The 26,915-nt window shown below is 40.6% G+C and overlaps 2 pseudogenes; both read left to right on the forward strand.

The window, feature by feature from the left end:
• The first annotated feature begins 25 nt into the window (after nt 1–25).
• Nucleotides 26–10,002, forward strand: LOC130403035 (myosin heavy chain, fast skeletal muscle-like; annotated as a pseudogene).
• A 4,418-nt stretch (nt 10,003–14,420) lies between these two features.
• On the forward strand, nt 14,421–25,788 carry LOC130403038 (myosin heavy chain, fast skeletal muscle-like; annotated as a pseudogene).
• Nucleotides 25,789–26,915: the final 1,127 nt, after the last annotated feature.

Below are 26,915 nucleotides of genomic sequence, written 5' to 3' on the forward strand. Positions count from 1 at the left end.
TCCAGCTTCCTGCCGAGAGAGCTACCACATCTTCTATCAGATGGATGACCCACACAAAACCTGAGGATCCGTTTGGTAAGATTGGTGTGCAGGAGAGAAATAAGTCATTTCCAGATGTATTGTTTATAAAGGGTTCCCTTTAACTTATTTAAATCTGTATTTGAAGTACCAAATTTAATTAAAGATTGGTTTTTCCAAGTACAAATTTAAGTCTTTCAATATCCATACTTTTATCCATTTATTTTCTCCAGAAATGACCCTCATCACCACCAACCCCTACGACTTCCCCATGTGCAGTCAGGGTCAGATCACTGTGGCCAGCATTGATGACAAAGAGGAGCTGGATGCTACTGATGTGAGTCAGTGTTTACAACTACCTTAGGTAGCCTTTTTAACAAGCAGGGACTGACTGGGATGAAATAATGGCTTGGGACTTAAGGCTGATCAAAAAACTAGGAGGGCTTAAAGTCATTCTTACAGCTTGCTGTCTCTACTCAGAATACCGCAGGCCGAACTCAGTGCACTCTGCTCTGTCAGTGTACGGCAGCAGTCGAATATTAATATGCGCCGCATACTTCTAACCGAGGGCTTATCGTACTGAAGATTCAAGGCTAATTCCCATTGAAATTTTCTCAACTCTCCGTCTCTATTTAAAGTCTGTCCTTTATATAAACGTCTGAGATAATTGTTTAATTACGTACTTTGTTCACCTACAGGCTGCTATTGATATTTTGGGATTCACTAATGAGGAGAAGATGGGCATCTACAAGTTTACTGGTGCTGTGCTTCACCACGGTAACATGAAGTTCAAGCAGAAGCAGCGTGAGGAGCAGGCTGAGCCTGATGGCAATGAGGGTGAGATGAAAATGCATTAAAACAACCAACAGACATTTTCAAATTATAGGTTTGCTGTAAATAGATGTATTTACAAAATGTACAGAAAATTCCCTGTGTAGAAATTCCCTAATTCTTTAAAAATTGTCCTAATTTCTTCTTTCATATAAACAATTTAGAGGCTGACAAAATCTCCTACCTGCTTGGTCTCAACTCTGCTGACATGCTCAAGGGTTTGTGCTACCCCAGAGTTAAGGTCGGAAATGAGTTTGTCACTAAGGGACAGACAGTACCTCAGGTATGGAAATACCAAGGAATAATTATCAAGAAGTAAATCCAATAGTAGTCATTTGTAATTATATCTAATCTTCCACCCTGCTCTAGGTGTACAACTCAGTGAGTGCCCTGGGCAAGTCTATCTATGAGAGGATGTTCTTGTGGATGGTCATCCGTATCAACCAGATGCTGGATACCAAACAGCCAAGATCATCCTACATTGGTGTGCTGGACATAGCTGGTTTTGAGATCTTTGATGTAAGATTGCATTTCTTATAATAATAGTTTTGCTGACTTAAAGGCAAAGCAGTGTCACAGTTGATGAACATTCGCTAAGCTAATGTTCTCTATCAGTATAACAGTATGGAGCAGCTGTGCATCAACTTCACCAATGAGAAACTGCAACAGTTCTTCAACCACCACATGTTCGTCCTTGAGCAAGAGGAGTACAAGAAGGAGGGCATCATCTGGGAGTTCATTGACTTCGGCATGGACTTGGCTGCCTGCATTGAGCTTATTGAGAAGGTAAACTTGACTTGTATGACAAAACATCAATTTTCTGTTATTCAAAAGTATCTTTTCATAATGTCTAGGGATGGGTGTGAGGAATCGATTACTCAAGTACTCCTCGTTACAAATGAACTCGGTTGGTGGACAGGCAAACTCGAGTTTGCATATACACACACAAAAAAAGTTTTCTGAAGCAAATGTATAAATTTTCTGTCGGCGCCACTAACGCATGTCGTGGGCACAAAGAAAATTAAATGCATCCATTTCCATGGCACGTTCTGTGCCGTGTGCAGGCAAGCCAGAATTCAAAAAGTTAAGAGATGGCGGTTAAAGCAAAACGCAGCGAAGAATTGAAATACTTAGATCCATACTTAGAAATAGGAGATCAAAAGGTGAAATGTAAAATATGCCAAGCGAAATCGAGCTACCAGAAAGTACTATGCGGCAAACATATGCTCCTGAAACATAACGGTGAGTTCGGGAAAGCAGACCCGCAGCAACCAAGTGTGTCGGCTATTTTCACCGCCGCAAGACGCAGCTGTAATCCCGGGCGTGTAGAATGATCACAACGCTGAGTATTTCCATAGTCCATTTGCTGCCGTTTTATTTGCAGCTTTAAATTATTTGCAATGGTTAGGCTACTTGTTTCGTTTTTGTTTTTCTTAAACTGTTACAGGCCTTGGTTCGACGTGACTTAAATTGTGAGACGCATATTTATTTTTGTAAGGAAAATGTGTTTAAAAAAATAAAAATAATTAATGAATACTCTGATAACTCTGACTGTTTTGATGGAGAATAAGCATTACATGTTTGGTTGGTAATATTGCCGTTCATCATCAGGCCTATTCCTGCTGCAGATGCGTTGCATTCTAAAAATAGATTTGATTTAACAAGTACTCGATTGATCCTCGAGGAATTCCTTCGATCACTCGAGTTTGGAATTTACTACTCGTGCCCATCCCTAATAATGTCCCATAATATTTCTTTCTAAACAGCCAATGGGAATCTTCTCCATCCTTGAAGAGGAGTGCATGTTCCCCAAAGCCTCAGACACTTCCTTCAAGAACAGCTGTATGAACAGCATCTTGGCAAAAACAAAGCATTTGAGAAGCCCAAGCCGGGGAAGGGAAAGGTTGACGCTGATTTCGCCATGGTGCATTATGCTGGTACCGTGGCCTACAACGTCGCGGGCTGGCTGGACAAGAACAAGGATCCCCTGAACGATTCTGTCATTCAGCTCTACCAGAAATCCTCAAACAAACTGCTGCCTGTCCTGTACCCACCTGTTTCTGCTGAAGGTAGAATATCAATTTGAGGTCTCAAGTATTAAGACTTTGTAAATATTACTTTACTATTTAGTTACTCTAATTTCATGTTCACATGATATTTTAGAGGCTGGCGGTGGCGCCAAAAAAGGTGGCAAAAAGAAGGGTGGTTCCATGCAGACTGTGTCTTCACAGTTCAGGGTAAGCATTTGGGGAAAACTGAAGTTCATAAGTGAAATATATTTATTTGTAGTTGCTTTAAATTAAATATATATCTCACGTTAACAGGAGAATTTGGGTAAGCTGATGACCAATTGAGGAGCACACATCCTCACTTTGTGCGTTGTCTCATTCCAAATGAGTCCAAAGTCCCAGGTAATATTATTTCAAATACTCTCTACATTGGGATTGTTTTGGAGTATGATATAGTCAAATGATTGTCATCTTTTGAAAGACAGAAATCTGTAACATTTCACAGGAATGATGGAGAACTTCCTGGTTATCCACCAGCTGAGGTGTAACGGTGTACTGGAGGGCATCAGAATCTGCAGAAAGGGCTTCCCCAGCAGAATCCTCTATGCTGACTTCAAGCAGAGGTTTGTCCTCATTGACTGCACGATTATATTGTCACAATTTTTTAATTAAAACCTCAGATATATATAACTTTTATACATTAACTTTTATTTTAAACCCTTCACATTGCACTCCTACAGATACAAAGTACTGAATGCCAGTGTCATTCCTGAGGGACAGTTTATTGACAACAAGAAGGCTTCTGAGAAACTGCTTGGTTCCATTGATGTGCCTCATGATGAGTACAAATTCGGACACACCAAGGTCTGTTTATTGTTGTCAAAAATTATATATGTACTTGATTGAAAGTTACTCTCTGACTAGATGTTTTTCTTATCTTAAGGTGTTCTTCAAAGCTGGTCTTCTGGGTACTCTTGAGGAGTTGCGAGATGAGAAGCTGGCGTCTTTGGTCGGAATGATCCAGGCTCTGTGTCGTGGTTTCCTCATGAGGAAGGAGTATGTGAAGATGGTTGAGACAAGGTATGTTTTGATTCATAAGAAGATACTGTATGCCTATTTTGTCATTCAATAACTGTGCTTTAAATGTACTGCACTTTTTGCCACAGGGAAGCTGTTTACACTATTCAGTACAACATCCGCTCATTCATGAATGTCAAAACCTGGCCATGGATGAAGGTTTACTACAAGATCAAGCCTCTTCTGAAGACTGCTGAAACTGAGAAGGAGCTTTCTCAGATGAAGGAGAACTATGACAAGATGAAAACAGACCTGGCTACTGCCCTGGCCAAGAAGAAGGAACTTGAGGAGAAGATGGTTTCCCTCCTGCAGGAGAAAAATGATCTTTCGCTGCAAGTGGCCTCTGTAAGTAAACATTTGTTTCTGTGAACAAGTACACAAATTGAGATACATGTGATATGACATGTGATATGACTGATATGACGACACATTGTAAACAGGAAGGGGACAATCTGAATGATGCGGAAGAGAGGTGTGAGGGACTCATCAAGAGTAAGATCCAGCTGGAGGCCAGACTCAAGGAGACAACTGAAAGGCTGGAGGATGAGGAGGAAATGAATGCTGAGCTGACTGCCAAGAAGAGAAAACTGGAGGATGAGTGCTCTGAGCTCAAGAAGGGACATTGATGACCTGGAACTCACCTTGGCCAAAGTGGAGAAGGAGAAGCATGCCACTGAGAACAAGGTTTGTCAAGATTGTCAGCACGTGAACAAAATAATAACCACAGAAGCTACCACATTACAAATTAGCAAGTATAACATGTTATTTTGTTTTGTTTAGGTGAAGAACCTAACTGAGGAGATGGCCTCTCAAGACGAGAGTGTTGCTAAGCTGTCAAAGGAAAAGAAAGCCCTCCAAGAGGCACATCAGCAGACTCTTGATGACCTGCAGGCAGAGGAAGACAAAGTCAACACTCTGACCAAGGCCAAGACCAAGCTTGAACAACAAGTGGATGATGTGAGGTTACATTTTTTATGACATTAGAAAAAACATATAGAAAATCTGAAATGCAATTTAATAATATGTATTCTTTAATTGCAGCTTGAAGGTTCTCTGGAGCAAGAGAAAAAGCTCCGTATGGACCTTGAGCGCGCCAAGCGTAAGCTTGAGGGTGACCTGAAATTGGCTCAGGAATCCATAATGGATCTTGAGAACGACAAACAGCAGTCTGATGAGAAACTCAAAAAGTAATGTGATTGAACAAAATTCTGCTTATTTTTAGAAAGATTCATACAAGGATTATATTATTAAGTTGTGTTGTATTGTTTCATCATCAGAAAAGACTTTGAGACCAGTCAACTTCTTAGCAAGATTGAGGATGAGCAGTCCCTCGGTGCTCAGCTTCAGAAGAAAATCAAGGAGCTACAAGTAAGCAATTTATATGACAATCCCACATCAATGTTCCTTAAATAATATTACATTCGTACAAAATTTGATGCATTCCTTACTCATTAGGCACGTATTGAAGAGCTGGAGGAAGAGATTGAGGCTGAGCGTGCTGCTCGTGCCAAGGTTGAGAAGCAGAGAGCTGATCTCTCCAGAGAACTTGAAGAGATCAGTGAGAGGCTTGAGGAGGCTGGTGGAGCCACTTCTGCTCAGATTGAGATGAACAAGAAGCGTGAGGCTGAGTTCCAGAAGCTGCGTCGGGACCTTGAGGAGTCCACCCTGCAGCATGAAGCCACTGCTGCTGCTCTGCGTAAGAAGCAGGCTGACAGTGTAGCAGAGCTGGGAGAGCAGATTGACAACCTCCAGCGTGTCAAGCAGAAGCTTGAGAAGGAGAAGAGCGAGTACAAGATGGAGATTGATGACCTCTCCAGCAACATGGAAGCAGTTGCTAAGGCCAAGGTGAAATGTTTTTCAAATAAAAAACGAAATAGTTATAATTAATACTGTATAATCTACCAATATACGCAACCACTAGTGCCAAAAACTAAAACGTTGTATAACCAGGGAAATCTGGAGAAGATGTGCCGTACCCTGGAGGACCAGCTGAGTGAAATCAAGGCCAAGAGTGATGAGAACAGTCGCCAGATAAATGACATCAGTGCTCAGAGAGCAAGGCTGTTGACAGAGAATGGTAAGTATTCACAATTAACTAAAAACAATGCTGCATTTTTGAATAACCCTAACAATCACCCAATATAACCTTAACACTAATCTCAAACAAATGCAGACTAACCTGATTCATGTATATGGAATAATGTGGTATTGCTATATTTTATAGATAACAATTTATTTCGTCTCCTAGGTGAATTTGGTCGTCAGCTTGAGGAGAAAGAGGGTCTTGTATCCCAGCTCACCAGAGGCAAGCAGGCATATACTCAACAGATTGAGGAGCTGAAGAGGCAAAATGAGGAGGAAGTCAAGGTATGAAATCATTCAAATAATTAAAATAATTGTTTATTTTTTTTCCATGGATCCATTATGTCATTGCAGGTTCTACTTTTTTGTATATTTAACTGAGTTAACTGAGTTAAATGAGTCAATTACCTTTTGCAGGCCAAGAATGCTCTTGCTCATGGTGTGCAATCAGCCCGCCATGACTGTGATCTTCTGAGGGAGCAGTTTGAGGAGGAGCAGGAGGCCAAGGCTGAGCTACAGCGTGGAATGTCCAAGGCCAACGGTGAGGTGGCTCAGTGGAGGAGCAAGTATGAAACTGATGCTATCCAGCGCACTGAGGAGCTAGAGGAGTCCAAGTAGGTCAAATACTTAATATCTTATCTAAAGTACACATTCTATTTGATGAATGTCCACAAATTAAACCATGTGATACTTTAACAGGAAAAAGCTTGCCCAGCGCCTTCAGGAGGCTGAGGAACAGATTGAGGCAGTGAACTCAAAATGTGCCTCACTGGAGAAGACCAAACAGAGACTCCAGGGTGAGGTGGAGGATCTCATGATTGATGTGGAGAGGGCCAACGGACTGGCTGCCAACCTAGACAAGAAGCAGAGGAACTTTGACAAGGTGTGTTGTCATTCATTGAGATGGCCGTTTAAATTGTATTATCCTTTGATTATTCTTCAAGTGATTAACATGTACCACTTTATCAATAATATTGTGCAGGTTTTGGCTGACTGGAAGCAGAAATATGAGGAGGGCCAGGCAGAGCTCGAAGGAACACAGAAAGAGGCTCGTTCTCTCAGCACTGAGCTTTTCAAGATGAAGAACTCCTATGAAGAAGCTCTGGATCAGCTGGAGACCCTGAAGCGTGAAAACAAGAACCTCCAACGTGAGTTAAACTGTTCATATTGGCATCAACGTTTTCTAAAGGCGTATTCACACAAATGTCCTTACTTTGATCTCACCAAAACGCAATGTTTATATTTTGGTGCGGTTCTTTTTCACATTGCAATTTTGGAGAGTCCGAGAATTTGTCTGTGTGCATAGATCGTTCAATCATTGGACAAGACGGTCGGGGGGCGAGTTAACGCATAAAGAAACAGTAAACAAAGAAAACAGAGCAAACAAACTGGAGATTATGGAGATTCAGCATGCTGCCCCTACAGTTACAAACATTTGCAGTACTTTTTGAGCATCAGAGGCGTTTGGCACAACATCGATTTTTCGATGTAAGTGTTCTCCAACATATCTTTTATGTAGGTGTCTGCCCAAATATCCAAAATAAATTTCATCTCTTCGCTCCATTTTGAGCCACGACTCATTTTAAACGGGTCTGATAACGTGATGCCGATTTGATAACGTGACATTGATCGTTGAATTTACCGCGCTAATCAAACAATATAAATAAACAAGCAGCAATGGGAGCCTGTTGCGTCCAAAAAGGCATATTTTTTTTAGAACTGGGTCGGACCGAGCGTGATCGCTTTCACATCTCAAGCGAACTGAACCAGGGTTAGTTTGGAAGCGAACCGAGACCACCTCTCCGGATGGGTCTCGGACCGGCTGTTGGTCCGCACCAGAGTTCGATGGTTTGTATTCACACCAGACCTTTTTTTCCAACAAGACAGGTTAAATATATGTAGTAAGATTACTACATATATAGATTGAAAGGAATGATAACAATATGTATCTTTAACCCTCTCCACAGAGGAGATTTCTGACCTGACTGAACAAATTGGTGAGACTGGAAAGAGCATCCATGAGCTGGAGAAGTCCAAGAAACAGATGGAGACTGAGAAGTGTGAGATCCAGACAGCTCTTGAGGAAGCTGAGGTGATGATCATTTACTAATACAGCTATAGATTTTTATTGAGAAGTAGAATATGTCCTTTCAATTAAATATTCTAACATTGTTTTATAATTAAGGGTACTCTGGAGCATGAGGAATCCAAGATTCTGCGTGTCCAGCTGGAGCTCAACCAGATTAAGGGTGAGGTTGACAGGAAGCTGGCTGAAAAGGATGAGGAGATGGAGCAGATCAAGAGGAACAGCCTGAGGATCACTGACTCCATGCAGAGCACGCTGGACTCTGAAGTCCGGAGCAGGAATGATGCCCTGAGAATCAAGAAGAAGATGGAAGGGGACCTGAATGAGATGGAGATACAGCTGAGTCATGCCAATCGCCAGGCTGCTGAGGCACAGAAGCAGCTGAGGAATGTTCAGGGACAACTGAAGGTAAAATAAAAAACTATTCGGCAAATATAAAATATAGCTGCTTTTATATCATGTTGTGACCTCTTCTGTTGGGTTTTCATGTTCATTTTAGGATGCCCAACTGCATCTTGATGATGCTATCAGAGGAGGTGAAGACCTGAAGGAGCAGGCTGCCATGGTGGACCGTAGGAACGGTCTCATGGTGGCTGAAATAGAGGAGCTGAGAGCAGCTCTGGAACAGACAGAGAGAGGCCGCAAAGTAGCTGAGCAAGAGCTGATTGATGCAAGCGAGCGTGTTGGACTTCTGCACTCTCAGGTAAAACAACAAGAACATTCTATTCTTCCAAGAAATGTTTCCCAAAATTAGCTGCTTGCAAACATTGATATTCATTTTAGAATACAAGTCTTCTGAACACAAAGAAGAAGCTGGAGACTGACCTAGTGCAAGTCCAGGGTGAGGTGGACGACACCGTCCAGGAGGCCAGGAATGCTGAAGAGAAGGCCAAGAAGGCCATCACTGATGTAGGTTTGCTATTATTTGTTAATTTGTTGAATTTGACATTCATGTTACTCTTATAAATACATTGTATTTTTTATTAGGCTGCCATGATGGCTGAGGAACTGAAGAAAGAGCAGGATACTAGTTCTCACCTGGAGAGGATGAAGAAGAACCTGGAGGTCACAGTGAAAGACCTGCAGCACCGCCTGGATGAGGCAGAGAACCTTGCCATGAAGGGTGGCAAGAAGCAGCTTCAGAAACTGGAGTCCAGGGTAAGATAATGTCCCTTATGGATGTATATACAGTAAACGATGCATAATAAAATTATATTAATTTAATATATTTGATTACCTAAGGTGCGTGAATTGGAAACAGAGGTTGAAGGTGAACAGAGACGTGGAGTAGATGCTGTTAAGGGTGTCCGCAAATATGAGAGGAGGGTGAAGGAACTCACCTACCAGGTATGGCAGCTTATATTGAAAAAAATATTTAAATCAATGTATATCAGAAAAGATTACAGTCAAGAATCTGGGGCATAAACATTTACATCACTTCAGACTGAGGAGGATAAGAAGAATGGTGCCAGACTCCAAGATCTTGTTGATAAGCTGCAGCTAAAGGTGAAGGCTTACAAGAGGCAGGCTGAGGAAGCGGTAAGTAGAAATGACATAACAAAATAAAGTTATTGCATACATTTTGCACTTATTTAAACAAAATCGTAATGTTCCTACAGGAGGAGCAGTCCAACTCTTACCTGTCCAAGTTCAGGAAGGTTCAACATGAGCTGGAGGAGGCTGAGGAACGTGCTGACATCGCTGAGACTCAGGTCAACAAGCTGAGGTCCAAGACCCGTGATGGCGGCAAGGTGAGTTCATCACTGTATAAGCCCGTTCACTTAAATAAATGAAATGCAAAAAATATATACGGTTGGTTTAATGATTAATTTACTTTTTTTTCTGTTTTTCCGTTTACCCCAGGGAAAGGAAGCAGCTGAATAAGTCGTTTTGAATCATTGTACATTTAGTAAGACATGTCATAAAATATGACTTGTTTATTGTGAATTGTAAGCGGAAATAAAATATTATTCCAAAGCCTCTTTTTTTGTTGGTAGATTCAATGATTAATTTATACTATTGAATAACAATGGGCCATTCATCAACATTTCACCAACTCAGTTGAGATGAATGACACTCATGAAAAAAGAACTGTACAGATAAGCACGACTCAGAAATGGGTGCTATGAAATAAACGTTCACTTAAATATTATATGTAGAGTCATTAATTGTGTATTTGGAATCATGTATACATGATTCAAAATGTGTGCCATGTAGAAGGTTTACTGTACATTTTAGAGACAAGATGAGATAATAATTCATACTGGGAAACCATGAACCAAAAAACTATTTCTTAAACTAAATATTGATACCCTTGTCTTCTTTAATTACACTGGCCCAAACAAATGCACTTATGTTTAATCTAATGGGAAGTATGTTAAATGGCTTGGGGATCCTAGGGCAGTGCTATATGGAAAAATCTTCTGCCACGATATGGGATATTTCATATATTGATAACGATATATATCACAAAATAGTACATTTTCTGTTATCAACTAAATACAAATTAACTTTCCCTTTACCTTTCTCCTTTGTCCATTTATTTGGAATTGATGTTGAGGAGAACTTTCATCATATCAAAAGCTAAATAAATAATTAAAGTAAAAAACACTGTTTCATGCTTCAGAAATCTCCAATAGTGCACACATAAACATATGTTTATGAAAATCTGAAGTACCCAAGCCAGTAAACCGAATAAGTATATTATCAATATAAAATATAAAAACACTGTTTCAAGTTTCAGAAATCTCTGACACATTTCCAATATACAAGTACTTGGTGCAACTCGGCTCGTCCACTGGTCCATGGTTATTTTGTAAGTAAACCCACTGTGTCAGCTGGAATTCGAACACTAGTGGAATTGCGATTAAAAAATGAATGCATTCTAGGAAGGAGGGAGGCGTGTTGCGACCCATGGCAACTTAGTGATACATTTTTTCTATCGTGTATGAGCATTATAATGAGTGATGTTGAGGACCTGTCCTGGTCACACAACACCGACATTATTGTGAAGGCAGCGAGACAACGGCTCTTCTTCCTCCGCAGACTGAGGAGGTTCGGTATGGACTCCAGGGTATCCAGGATACCCTCTGCAAATTTTACAGATGCACCATCAAGAGTATCCTGACTGGCTGCATCACCACCTGGTATGGGAACTGCAATCGCCACGACCCCAAAACTTTGCAGAGGGTTGTGAAAACTGCACAACACATCACCAGGTCTGATCTGCCATCTATACAGGACCTCTACACTCGGAGATGCTGGAGAAAATCACAGACTTTTCTCAGGGACCAGAGCCACCCTAGCCAGAAGCTGTTCACTCTGCTACCGTCAGGCAGACGGTATCGGAACAAACCACCAGGCTCAAGAACAGCTTCTTTCCGAGCACCACAAGTCTTTTGAACTGTTAACCCTAAGATCCTGCCCCTCCCCCCCCCCCCCCCCCCCCCCCCCCCCCCACACCACACACACACACACACACACACACACACACACACACACACACACACACACACACACACACACACACACACACACACACACACACACACACACACACACAATAACTACTACTACTACTGCACACTGCACTACATAAGCTGACTGAGACACTTTATTGACACTTACTGTTATTGTTATATTGCGTGTCAAAGATCAAGTTTGCACATACATATATGTGTGTATATATATATATATATATATATATATATATATGTGTGTGTGTGTATGTGTGTGTATATGTAAACATGTGTGTATATGTATATGTATATACTGTACATATTCTAGCTTTAATTAAACTATTTTGTTCTTTGTTACTCTTTTTACTCTTATCTTATTCTATTCTTTTTCTATTTAGTATTGTTAAGGAGAACTTGGGACATAACAATTTCATTGCCAGCTATGACTGCTTTGCCTGTAGAGTTGTGCATTTGACAATAAATGAACTTAACTTGACTTGAAAGGCGCCACACACCGTTTATATATATATATATTATACTAAATTAAACCCCCACACGGAAATGAACATCAGAATATGGCGCTACTCAAATGGAGCCCCACACATCCACATACACCGTATCTTTATACTAAGAAGCCCAACCCTCTCTCAGACACAATCATTCAAATCAACGACTGTACAGAACAAGCTTCACATATCCGTAAAGTTAATTAACGAAAAGAACAACAGAGAGTAATATAGATTAAAACACTTTTTATTTGTCTCCCGACATACATGGTCATGTCAAACAGCCCTAGGAGGCTGTGCGATTAATAGATTAATTATCCATTAATCGTTGCTTCAATACAGTCCTGATTTGCAGTTCCCTTGTGTAATGTGTAGGAGGCCAGGGATTTTGGTGTGTTTCTCTGTGAAGAACATGAACACGATTAATGAATATGAATTTAACTGTTAGTTAATGCATATATCTATATTAACGAATGTTATTTCATGGTTAATTATTGTACCCTTAATGTAAAATGGTAACTTTTGATACATTTATTTGATTGCACGGCTTTGTCGAATTTAGCCTTCTGTTATTTCTGTATAGCAGAAATAACTCTGCTTTGAATAATAGACCATTGCTATGGAAACCATTTTCAACCATTGAATCGAACAGACAATTATTTTCAGCAGAAGCAATGGAAAGAAAAAGTATCAATAAAAATATATTTTTTATATTTGTCAAAAATGAGTCAGCTTTAAATCCTTTACGAATGCTGGATCCAAATACATCTCTCACAAACTTGCTGATAATGAACCACCTTGACGATTACGTCCTCAGGGACTGGCTTGATTGGTTGAAGTCAACATGTGCTCTAGATGTTTGATTATATTTCATCAAATATATCAATGTACTTTTGACCAGACACATCAGACAACCAAATAGTCTAAATGAAATAAACATAATTTATATGAAAATTCAAGCGTGGTGGTTTCTACACTGTTATTTGTAAATATACTGCCTGTCTTCTAAATTTGACTCAATTTACTTTACTTTTCTGTGAGTCTTTTGGATGAGATAGAAATAGTGATGGGTTTGAAATCTCAAAAATCATATTTACATACTGCAACACTACACCCATAGAAAGAGTCAGGTTTCCCCATTGAAACACAAAGTCCAGTGCGTTGTAAGCAGCAAGCATCCAGTTATGGTCTTAATAATAGAAAACCGTTTTATTGTCTTATTTATATATTTTGTCATTCTTGGTGTTCAAGTATCTTTAAGATAGGGGACATTTATAAATAGGCAGAGTCAAAGAGAAATTTTAAGAAGCATAAAATACAAATTAAATGTATAGATCATCATGTGTATCTTGCACAATAAATCAACTGCATACATCAAATATTTTATAGGGATAAATGTTTAGATAGATTACACTGATCTTACATCACACTAAAACTGTTATTAGATTAATTGTTCTTCATTGCATGTGTTCATTTGCTATTTGCAAATCTGCCCAATAGTTTGTACAGAACACATAGCAAAAAAAAAAACAAATCTATAAGAGGGTTTGCGTCTCATGCCCATATTTAGCGTGTACTTAACCTGTGGTCTGCTATATAAGAGGACCCTAACAGGGATGAACAGCTTGCAGGGCAGTTGAGGAAGGAACAACTGGCGGTAAGTCAGTCACACGAAAGCTCTCTTTCATTCAAAACTTTGATGCTATGCTTGATTTTCACTTGAAACGTTTAATTTTTAGGTATTAGAGATGTGATAAACCTGCAGTTACAATATATACACTGTTCTTAATCATGAAGGTGGAACAACATTCTGACGTGATTGATGTGATTGATGTGAATGACGTTTTCAAAAAAGTTATGTGTTGTGTTACCATAGCCATATCACTAAATTCACACTATGTTTTTTGGCTACGGCCTGTTTTGACAATTCACAAAGAACTAACAATTTTGTTGAACCACTTAAGGCTAGAGGGTAATGCAGAGTGATATAACAGATCTAAATGATTCAAATATTCAATGCATAGTTTGACTCTCACTCGATAATGATGTTAAGTTTAGAGATTGTTTTAAGCAAAAATATTACGTTGCATGACATATGCATGACATCCTTGTGATTGGATTTTTAGGACTATGAATCTGCATTTACAAATAAATATACTTTCCGAAGTAGATTACACACTTGACTGTTGAAAATGTTTTGTCTTTCAATTTCAGGGCTGAACTTGAAGATTTCTCATTGGAAGAAGCACAAGGTAAGAGTTATTTTATGTCGGCCATACCGATCTCTATGAGAACAATCTGAGGACAATAACATATGAGATACATCAAAATATTTCCTGTCTTTTTCTGACAGTAAGCTGCCACCATGAGTACGGACGCAGAAATGGCCTATTACGGCAAGGCTGCGATTTACCTCCGTAAACCAGAGAAGGAGAGGATAGAGGCCCAGAGCGCGCCCTTTGATGCCAAGAGTGCTGCATATGTGGCTGATGTCAAGGAGCTGTACGTGAAGTGTACCATCATTAAGAAGGAGGGTGGCAAAGTCACTGTTAAACTGTTGGAAACAGAGGAGGTAGGCTCAATTCATTTATTGCCCTTTAGAAAACAGTTTGACACATGTTTCAAAGATAACCATTTTCTTTTTATTTTCCTGTTTTAGGAGAGGACAGTGAAGGAGGCTGATGTTACACCCATGAATCCTCCCAAGTATGACAAAATTGAGGACATGGCCATGATGACCCATCTCAATGAAGCCTCTGTGTTGTATAACCTCAAAGAGCGTTATGCAGCATGGATGATCTACGTAAGATTTTCCACGCACTAAATACATTTAAATATTACTTAACAATATCACAAATCATATTAATGATCATCTCTGAACAATTTCCTTCAGACCTACTCTGGGCTGTTCTGTGCCACTGTAAACCCCTACAAGTGGCTCCCAGTGTACGATCAGGAGGTTGTCAATGCGTACAGAGGCAAGAAGCGTATGGAGGCTCCCCCCCACATCTTCTCTGTCTCTGACAATGCCATCCAGAACATGCTTACTGGTATGTATAACAAATTATGTAGACGTAAATGAAATCATTTTGGGTTGAATTGTTTGAATAAATGTAATCCTTTCATTAATTTATTTTGCAGATAGACAGAATCAGTCGGTCTTGATCACGTAAGTTTATATCCGTTCTTGATTAGTTAAATTATTTAACCTCAGAAGTAAAAATCGAATTTCCCAAATATCTTACAAAGAATCTGAAATTGTTAAATACATTCTTTTCATACCCAGTGGAGAATCCGGTGCTGGAAAGACGGTGAACACCAAGCGTGTCATCCAGTACTTTGCTACCATCGCAGTGAGTAGTGACAAGAAGAAGGACCAAGGCGCTGGAAAAATTCAGGTATGTTTTAAAAAACATAAAATCAGCACAATATATTCAAAAATATATTAATATAAGACTTGAAACACACAAGAGATGAAGGGATGCCCTGAGAACTGAGGAGGAATACTGGAACTTTCATCATAGGGCTCATTGGAGGACCAAATTATTGCAGCCAATCCCCTGCTGGAGGCCTACGGTAATGCCAAGACTGTGAGAAATGACAACTCATCCCGTTTCGTAAGTACAAACTTAGCATGACAAATATACTTAAGCAATAGATCAAGCCAAGCTGTGGTATGTGCTCATTATACCACTGTTAAGGGGCGTTGTCCGGCCCCGACGCGCAGCGGAGGGCCGGCGACCCCCTTCTATACAACGGTTACTGTTATGGCGAAACGAAAGTCATAGACACACCACTACATTTAAAAAGAAACCAAGAAAGTCAAAATAGCTGTTTTATTAAAGAATACAAAAAAGTAGTCCCTCCTGGCTGCCGCTATGCATCGACGGTCGCTATGCAACCCACTTTAGCGTCCCTCCGAGAGAAGGCTCCGATAGAGCGGTTCGCCGGCAAATTATCCTATGGAGCAGTTCACTCGCCGTGTGCCTAAGCTTTCGTTAGTCTCTCCATCGCCTGGCTCACTCCCGGAGTAACAACATTTACACCCTCTCCATCATCCAACATATGTTTTACTTTGTAACTGTTTCTACATCCAGGCGCGGAGTGATATGCAAACTTTCACAAAATGATCGGACGTCATAGCAGTTATGTATACGCTCATTATACAACAGTTGGGAACCAATCGGATCGCTGGATTTAGGTCCCCCGTTGTATAATCAATTATATACTTGATCTTTGACAAAAACTGAAATAAGACTTTTATAAACAGGGTAAATTCATCAGAATCCATTTCGGTGCAACTGGTAAACTGTCCAGTGCTGACATTGAGACTTGTAAGTATCTAGTACCCAAACACCAATGAATAAACTTTCAATTTTGGTGGAATAGGTTTTGATTCATGAATGGGCCTTATAGATCTGCTGGAGAAGTCCCGAGTGACATTCCAGCTTCCTGCCGAGAGAGGCTACCACATCTTCTATCAGATGATGACCAACCACAAACCTGAGATCGTTGGTAAGATGGTGTTGCAGAGAGAAATAAGTCATTTCAAGATGTATTGTTATAAAGGGTTCCCTTTAACTTATTTAAATCTGTATTTGAAGTACCAAATTTAATTAAAGATTGGTTTTTCCAAGTACAAATTTAAGTCTTTCAAATATCCATACTTTTATCCATTTATTTTCTCCAGAAATGACCCTCATCACCACCAACCCCTACGACTTCCCCATGTGCAGTCAGGGTCAGATCACTGTGGCCAGCATTGATGACAAAGAGGAGCTGGATGCTACTGATGTGAGTCAGTGTTTACAACTACCTTAGGTAGCCTTTTTAACAGGCAGGGACTGACTGGGATGAAATAATGGCTTGGGACTTAAGGCTGATCAAAAAACTAAGAGGGCTTAAAGTCATTCTTACAGCTTGCTGTCTCTACTCAGAATACTGCAGGCCGAGCTCAGTGCACTCTGCTCTGTCAGTGTACGGCAGCAGTCGAATATTAATATGCGCCGCATACTTCTAACCGAGGGCTTATCGTACTGAAGATTCAAGGCTAATTCCCATTGAAATTTTCTCAACTCTCCGTCTCTATTTAAAGTCTGTCCTTTATATAAACGTCTGAGATAATTGTTTAATTACGTACTTTGTTCACCTACAGGCTGCTATTGATATTTTGGGATTCACTAATGAGGAGAAGATGGGCATCTACAAGTTTACTGGTGCTGTGCTTCACCACGGTAACATGAAGTTCAAGCAGAAGCAGCGTGAGGAGCAGGCTGAGCCTGATGGCAATGAGGGTGAGATGAAAATGTATTAACACAACCAACAGACATTTTCAAATTATAGGTTTGCTGTAAATATATGTATTTACAAAATGTACAGAAAATTCCCTGTGTAGAAATTCCCTAATTCTTTCAAAATTGTCCTAATTTCTTCTTTCATATAAACAATTTAGAGGCTGACAAAATCTCCTACCTGCTTGGTCTCAACTCTGCTGACATGCTCAAGGGTTTGTGCTACCCCAGAGTGAAGGTCGGAAATGAGTTTGTCACTAAGGGACAGACAGTACCTCAGGTATGGAAATACCATGGAATAATTATCAAGAAGTAAATCCAATAGTAGTCATTTGTAATTATATCTAATCTTCCACCCTGCTCTAGGTGTACAACTCAGTGAGTGCCCTGGGCAAGTCTATCTATGAGAGGATGTTCTTGTGGATGGTCATCCGTATCAACCAGATGCTGGATACCAAACAGCCAAGATCATCCTACATTGGTGTGCTGGACATAGCTGGTTTTGAGATCTTTGATGTAAGATTGCATTTCTTATAATAATAGTTTTGCTGACTTAAAGGCAAAGCAGTGTCACAGTTGATGAACATTCGCTAAGCTAATGTTCTCTATCAGTATAACAGTATGGAGCAGCTGTGCATCAACTTCACCAATGAGAAACTGCAACAGTTCTTCAACCACCACATGTTCGTCCTTGAGCAAGAGGAGTACAAGAAGGAGGGCATCATCTGGGAGTTCATTGACTTCGGCATGGACTTGGCTGCCTGCATTGAGCTTATTGAGAAGGTAAACTTGACTTGTATGACAAAATATCAATTTTCTGTTATTCAAAAGTATCTTTTCATAATGTCTAGGGATGGGTGTGAGGAATCGATTACTCAAGTACTCCTCGTTACAAATGAACTCGGTTGGTGGACAGGCAAACTCGAGTTTGCATATACACACACAAAAAAAGTTTTCTGAAGCAAATGTATACATTTTCTGTCGGCGCCACTAACGCATGTCGTGGGCACAAAGAAAATTAAATGCATCCATTTCCATGGCACGTTCTGTGCCGTGTGCAGGCAAGCCAGAATTCAAAAAGTTAAGAGATGGCGGTTAAAGCAAAACGCAGCGAAGAATTGAAATACTTAGATCCATACTTAGAAATAGGAGATCAAAAGGTGAAATGTAAAATATGCCAAGCGAAATCGAGCTACCAGAAAGTACTATGCGGCAACATATGCTCCTGAAACATAACGGTGAGTTCGGGAAAGCAGACCCGCAGCAACCAAGTGTGTCGGCTATTTTCACCGCCGCAAGACGCAGCTGTAATCCCGGGCGTGTAGAATGATCACAACGCTGAGTATTTCCATAGTCCATTTGCTGCCGTTTTATTTGCAGCTTTAAATTATTTGCAATGGTTAGGCTACTTGTTTCGTTTTTGTTTTTCTTAAACTGTTACAGGCCTTGGTTCGACGTGACTTAAATTGTGAGACGCATATTTATTTTTGTAAGGAAAATGTGTTTAAAAAAATAAAAATAATTAATGAATACTCTGATAACTCTGACTGTTTTGATGGAGAATAAGCATTACATGTTTGGTTGGTAATATTGCCGTTCATCATCAGGCCTATTCCTGCTGCAGATGCGTTGCATTCTAAAAATAGATTTGATTTAACAAGTACTCGATTGATCCTCGAGGAATTCCTTCGATCACTCGAGTTTGGAATTTACTACTCGTGCCCATCCCTAATAATGTCCCATAATATTTCTTTCTAAACAGCCAATGGGAATCTTCTCCATCCTTGAAGAGGAGTGCATGTTCCCCAAAGCCTCAGACACTTCCTTCAAGAACAAGCTGTATGAACAGCATCTTGGCAAAAACAAAGCATTTGAGAAGCCCAAGCCGGGGAAGGGAAAGGTTGACGCTGATTTCGCCATGGTGCATTATGCTGGTACCGTGGCCTACAACGTCGCGGGCTGGCTGGACAAGAACAAGGATCCCCTGAACGATTCTGTCATTCAGCTCTACCAGAAATCCTCAAACAAACTGCTGCCTGTCCTGTACCCACCTGTTTCTGCTGAAGGTAGAATATCAATTTGAGGTCTCAAGTATTAAGACTTTGTAAATATTACTTTACTATTTAGTTACTCTAATTTCATGTTCACATGATATTTTAGAGGCTGGCGGTGGCGCCAAAAAAGGTGGCAAAAAGAAGGGTGGTTCCATGCAGACTGTGTCTTCACAGTTCAGGGTAAGCATTTGGGGAAAACTGAAGTTCATAAGTGAAATATATTTATTTGTAGTTGCTTTAAATTAAATATATATCTCACGTTAACAGGAGAATTTGGGTAAGCTGATGACCAATTTGAGGAGCACACATCCTCACTTTGTGCGTTGTCTCATTCCAAATGAGTCCAAAGTCCCAGGTAATATTATTTCAAATACTCTCTACATTGGGATTGTTTTGGAGTATGATATAGTCAAATGATTGTCATCTTTTGAAAGACAGAAATCTGTAACATTTCACAGGAATGATGGAGAACTTCCTGGTTATCCACCAGCTGAGGTGTAACGGTGTACTGGAGGGCATCAGAATCTGCAGAAAGGGCTTCCCCAGCAGAATCCTCTATGCTGACTTCAAGCAGAGGTATGTCCTCATTGACTGCACGATTATATTGTCACAATTTTTTAATTAAAACCTCAGATATATATAACTTTTATACATTAACTTTTATTTTAAACCCTTCACATTGCACTCCTACAGATACAAAGTACTGAATGCCAGTGTCATTCCTGAGGGACAGTTTATTGACAACAAGAAGGCTTCTGAGAAACTGCTTGGGTCCATTGATGTGCCTCATGATGAGTACAAATTTGGACACACCAAGGTCTGTTTATTGTTGTCAAAAAGTATATATGTACTTGATTGAAAGTTACTCTCTGACTAGATGTTTTTCTTATCTTAAGGTGTTCTTCAAAGCTGGTCTTCTGGGTACTCTTGAGGAGTTGCGAGATGAGAAGCTGGCGTCTTTGGTCGGAATGATCCAGGCTCTGTGTCGTGGTTTCCTCATGAGGAAGGAGTATGTGAAGATGGTTGAGACAAGGTATGTTTTGATTCATAAGAAGATACTGTATGCCTATTTTGTCATTCAATAACTGTGCATTAAATGTACTGCACTTTTTGCCACAGGGAAGCTGTTTACACTATTCAGTACAACATCCGCTCATTCATGAATGTCAAACACTGGCCATGGATGAAGGTTTACTACAAGATCAAGCCTCTTCTGAAGACTGCTGAAACTGAGAAGGAGCTTTCTCAGATGAAGGAGAACTATGACAAGATGAAAACAGACCTGGCTACTGCCCTGGCCAAGAAGAAGGAACTTGAGGAGAAGATGGTTTCCCTCCTGCAGGAGAAAAATGATCTTTCGCTGCAAGTGGCCTCTGTAAGTAAACATTTGTTTCAGTGAACAAGTACACAAATTGAGATACATGTGATATGACATGTGATATGACTGATATGACGACACATTGTAAACAGGAAGGGGACAATCTGAATGATGCGGAAGAGAGGTGTGAGGGACTCATCAAGAGTAAGATCCAGCTGGAGGCCAGACTCAAGGAGACAACTGAAAGGCTGGAGGATGAGGAGGAAATGAATGCTGAGCTGACTGCCAAGAAGAGAAAACTGGAGGATGAGTGCTCTGAGCTCAAGAAGGACATTGATGACCTGGAACTCACCTTGGCCAAAGTGGAGAAGGAGAAGCATGCCACTGAGAACAAGGTTTGTCAAGATTGTCAGCACGTGAACAAAATAATAACCACAGAAGCTACCACATTACAAATTAGCAAGTATAACATGTTATTTTGTTTTGTTTAGGTGAAGAACCTAACTGAGGAGATGGCCTCTCAAGACGAGAGTGTTGCTAAGTTGTCAAAGGAAAAGAAAGCCCTCCAAGAGGCACATCAGCAGACTCTTGATGACCTGCAGGCAGAGGAAGACAAAGTCAACACTCTGACCAAGGCCAAGACCAAGCTTGAACAGCAAGTGGATGATGTGAGGTTACATTTTTTATGACATTAGAAAAAACATATTAAAAAATCTGAAATGCAATTTAATAATATGTATTCTTTAATTGCAGCTTGAAGGTTCTCTGGAGCAAGAGAAAAAGCTCCGTATGGACCTTGAGCGCGCCAAGCGTAAGCTTGAGGGTGACCTGAAATTGGCTCAGGAATCCATAATGGATCTTGAGAACGACAAACAGCAGTCTGATGAGAAACTCAAAAAGTAATGTGATTGAACAAAATTCTGCTTATTTTTAGAAAGATTCATACAAGGATTATATTATTAAGTTGTGTTGTATTGTTTCATCATCAGAAAAGACTTTGAGACCAGTCAACTTCTTAGCAAGATTGAGGATGAGCAGTCCCTCGGTGCTCAGCTTCAGAAGAAAATCAAGGAGCTACAAGTAAGCAATTTATATGACAATCCCACATCAATGTTCCTTAAATAATATTACATTCGTACAAAATTTGATGCATTCCTTACTCATTAGGCACGTATTGAAGAGCTGGAGGAAGAGATTGAGGCTGAGCGTGCTGCTCGTGCCAAGGTTGAGAAGCAGAGAGCTGATCTCTCCAGAGAACTTGAAGAGATCAGTGAGAGGCTTGAGGAGGCTGGTGGAGCCACTTCTGCTCAGATTGAGATGAACAAGAAGCGTGAGGCTGAATTCCAGAAGCTGCGTCGTGACCTTGAGGAGTCCACCCTGCAGCATGAAGCCACTGCTGCTGCTCTGCGTAAGAAGCAGGCTGACAGTGTAGCAGAGCTGGGAGAGCAGATTGACAACCTCCAGCGTGTCAAGCAGAAGCTTGAGAAGGAGAAGAGCGAGTACAAGATGGAGATTGATGACCTCTCCAGCAACATGGAAGCAGTTGCTAAGGCCAAGGTGAAATATTTTTCAAATAAAAAACGAAATAGTTATAATTAATACTGTATAATCTACCACTATACGCAACCACTAGTGCCAAAAACTAAAACGTTGTATAACCAGGGAAATCTGGAGAAGATGTGCCGTACCCTGGAGGACCAGCTGAGTGAAATCAAGGCCAAGAGTGATGAGAACAGTCGCCAGATAAATGACATCAGTGCTCAGAGAGCAAGGCTTTTGACAGAGAATGGTTAGTGTTCACAATTAACTAAAAACAATGCTGCATATTTGAATAACCCTAACAATCACCCAATATAACCTTAACACTAATCTCAAACAAATGCAGACTAACCTGATTCATGTATAAGGAATAATGTGGTATTGCTATATTTTATAGATAACAATTTATTTTGTCTCCTAGGTGAATTTGGTCGTCAGCTTGAGGAGAAAGAGGGTCTTGTATCCCAGCTCACCAGAGGCAAGCAGGCATATACTCAACAGATTGAGGAGCTGAAGAGGCAAAATGAGGAGGAAGTCAAGGTATGAAATCATTCAAATAATTCAAATAATCGTTGAATTTTTTTCCATGGATCCATTATGTCATTGCAGGTTCTACTTTTTTGTATATTTAACTGAGTTAATTAATTGAGTCAATTACCTTTTGCAGGCCAAGAATGCTCTTGCTCATGGTGTGCAATCAGCCCGCCATGACTGTGACCTTCTGAGGGAGCAGTTTGAGGAGGAGCAGGAGGCCAAGGCTGAGCTGCAGCGTGGAATGTCCAAGGCCAACGGTGAGGTGGCTCAGTGGAGGAGCAAGTATGAAACTGATGCTATCCAGCGCACTGAGGAGCTGGAGGAGTCCAAGTGAGTCAAATATTTAATACCTTGGCTGGAGTAGACATTATATTTGATGAATGTCCACAAATGGAACCGTGTTATTCTTTAAAAGGAAAAAGCTGGCCCAGCGCCTTCAGGAAGCTGAGGAACAGATTGAGGCTGTAAACTCAAAGTGTGCCTCTCTGGAGAAGACCAAACAAAGACTCCAGGGTGAGGTGGAGGATCTCATGATTGATGTGGAGAGGGCCAATGGACTGGCTGCCAACCTAGACAAGAAACAGAGGAACTTTGACAAGGTGTGTAGTCTTTCACTGAGATTATTTTTTAAATATTATTATCCTTATTCAAGGGCTAAACATGAAACACATTATTAACAATATTGTGCAGGTTCTGGCAGAGTGGAAGCAGAAATATGAGGAGGGCCAGGCAGAGCTTGAAGGAACTCAGAAAGAGGCTCGTTCTCTCAGCACTGAGCTTTTCAAGATGAAGAACTCCTATGAAGAAGCTCTGGATCAGCTGGAGACACTGAAGCGGGAAAACAAGAATCTGCAACGTGAGTCTCATTGTTAATTTTGGCTTGAAAATGTTCTAAGTTTACTACACATATAGCTTGAAAGGAATTGGTAACAATATGTATGTTTAACCCTCTCCACAGAGGAGATTTCTGACCTAACTGAACAAATTGGTGAGTCTGGAAAGAGCATCCATGAGCTTGAGAAGTCCAAGAAGCAGACGGAGACTGAGAAGTGTGAGATCCAGACAGCTCTTGAGGAAGCTGAGGTGATGATAATTTAATAATACAGCTATAATTTTTTCATTGAGAAATAGAATATCTCCTTTAAATTAAATATACTAACATTGTTTCACAATTAAGGGTACTCTGGAGCATGAGGAATCCAAAATTCTGCGTGTTCAACTGGAGCTCAATCAGATTAAGGGTGAGGTTGACAGGAAGCTGGCTGAGAAGGATGAAGAGATGGAGCAGATCAAGAGGAACAGCCTGAGGATCACTGACTCCATGCAGAGCACGCTGGACTCTGAGGTCAGGAGCAGGAATGATGCCCTGAGAATCAAGAAGAAGATGGAGGGAGACCTGAATGAGATGGAGATCCAGCTTAGTCATGCCAACCGCCAGGCTGCTGAGGCCCAGAAGCAGTTGAGGAATGTTCAGGGACAACTGAAGGTATAACAAAAAAAAATTATCAGCAAATATAAAATATAGTTGCTTTTATATCCTGTTGTGACCTCCACTGTTGGGTTTTCATGTGAATATTAGGATGCCCAATTGCATCTTGATGATGCTGTCAGGGCAGGGGAAGACCTGAAAGAGCAGGCTGCCATGGTGGACCGTAGGAACGGTCTCATGATGGCTGAAATTGAGGAGCTGAGGGCAGCTCTGGAACAGACAGAGAGAGGCCGCAAAGTGGCTGAGCAAGAGCTGATTGATGCTAGCGAGCGTGTTGGACTGCTGCACTCTCAGGTAAAAAACAACAACAATCTTCCAAGAAAGGTCCCAAGTGTCCCAAAATATTTAGCAAGATTATTGTACATCATAATTGCTTGCAAACATTGACATTTATTTTAGAATACAAGCCTCTTGAACACAAAGAAGAAGCTTGAGACTGACCTGGTCCAAGTCCAGGGTGAGGTGGACGACACCGTCCAGGAAGCCAGGAATGCTGAAGAGAAGGCCAAGAAGGCCATCACTGATGTAGGTTTGCTTTATTTGTTCATTCATGGATTTAACATTGATGGAACTCTATATTAAAACATTTTATTTTTGATTAGGCTGCCATGATGGCTGAGGAGCTAAAGAAGGAGCAGGATACTAGCTCTCACCTGGAGAGGATGAAGAAGAATCTGGAGGTCACAGTCAAAGACCTGCAGCATCGCCTGGATGAGGCTGAGAACCTGGCCATGAAGGGTGGCAAGAAGCAGCTCCAGAAACTGGAGTCCAGAGTGAGATAATGTCACACATGGATGCCTATATAGTTACAGTATAATAAGAGTACATTTATTGAATATATTTTATTTCTTAAGGTGCGTGAGCTGGAAACAGAGGTTGAGGGTGAACAGAGACGTGGGGCAGATGCTGTTAAGGGTGTTCGCAAATATGAGAGGAGGGTGAAGGAACTCACCTACCAGGTATGGCAGCTTATATTGAAAATAATATTTAAATCAATGAATATCAGAAAATATTATGGTTGAATTTCAAGGCATAACCATTTTCATCACTTTAGACTGAGGAGGATAAGAAGAATGGTGCCAGACTCCAGGATCTTGTCGATAAGCTACAGCTGAAGGTGAAGGCTTACAAGAGGCAGTCGGAGGAAGCGGTAAGTTGAAACTACACATCAGGTTATTGCATCAATTATAAGTACATCCTATTCAAACTAACACAATACAAATGTTCCTACAGGAGGAGCAGGCCAACTCTTACCTGTCCAAGTGCAGGAAGGTTCAACATGAGCTGGAGGAGGCTGAGGAACGTGCTGACATCGCTGAGACTCAGGTCAACAAGCTGAGGGTCAAGGGCCGGGATGCTGGCAAGGTAAACTGTCCAACCATGTTAACTTCATATTTAATCACAAATACAATAGAACAAATACAGATGGTAACAGCATTGCTATTTTTTTTTCTCAACAGGGAAAGGAAGCTGCTGAATAAGTTCAGTTTTGAATCGTTATTCATTTTGAAAAAACTAAAACATATCCCGGGGGGAGAACTTTCGAAAAACATGACATTCCCCCCCCCCCCCCAATAAGAATTATTGACAAATAAATTATGAAGTTTAAAATATATATTTAATATATATTATAAATATATATTGAATATATATTTAATATGTATTTTAATATTCCATGTTTGTGGTTCCCCCTAAGTTGTAATGAGATCTGCGCCCTTATAACCAATTATCTTCAATAAAAGCTTTGAAGAATAATGATTTGTTTTTGTTTTACTCCTTTTGCTTCACTGCATTTTTTAACAATGAACCAAAATGATCAAATAATTCCTCTAATTAAAATTACTATTTTATAAACAGATATAGTGATATCTAAAAGCAAATTTAACTGTTTGCTTTCTAAAATGGCCTGACCCCTCATATAGTCTGACCCCTCATTGTCGCCTAGAAGGCTTATTAGTGGCGGGTCTCTTGGCCGACAAAGTATACAATCAATTAAAATATTTATAAAAACCTATTTCAGACTGATGATGCAGAAGCAGGCATGAAGGAGTGAAGACATAAAATAAGGTCCCTTCAGAAATGTGATGCATAAAGTATTGTGGCGACCAAAGGTGCAGACGCTCATTCTGATGCGCAAGGGATTCTGGGGGGTTCATTTATCCTGGAGGTTTGATCCCTTTCGGGGACAGTGTGGTTGCTGGGTGGAATGGGGTTAATGGGTTGGGGTAGTTAGTTAGTTGTGTGTTGTTGAGTGTTGACATGTTGTGTGCGTCGTTGCCGCCACCGTCACCGAGAATGACGTTTATTGGTTGCGCTATTTTCCACGTTTTGAGACGAATAAAGGCAGTCCGTAGTCGTGCGGTGTATGGGGCGCGGACTGCATAATTGGTTGAACCTGGGCTCCCGTCTCATCCTTCACGTGCTGCTCACCACAGTATTCTGTGCCCCCTTAGATGTAGGCTAATGGTGGCATGTCACACCTGGGCCGTCCACAAGCAATACATTTTTCTTAATAGACATAACCTTGTACACTCACAAAAAAAAGTATGGTGGAAATCCATAGAAACAAGATAAGTTACAACCTTATCAAAACATTAAATACATAGAAAATCGTTAATGCGAG

This window comes from Gadus chalcogrammus, chromosome 14 (assembly GCF_026213295.1).
Source record: "Gadus chalcogrammus isolate NIFS_2021 chromosome 14, NIFS_Gcha_1.0, whole genome shotgun sequence".
Lineage (NCBI taxonomy): Eukaryota > Metazoa > Chordata > Actinopteri > Gadiformes > Gadidae > Gadus > Gadus chalcogrammus.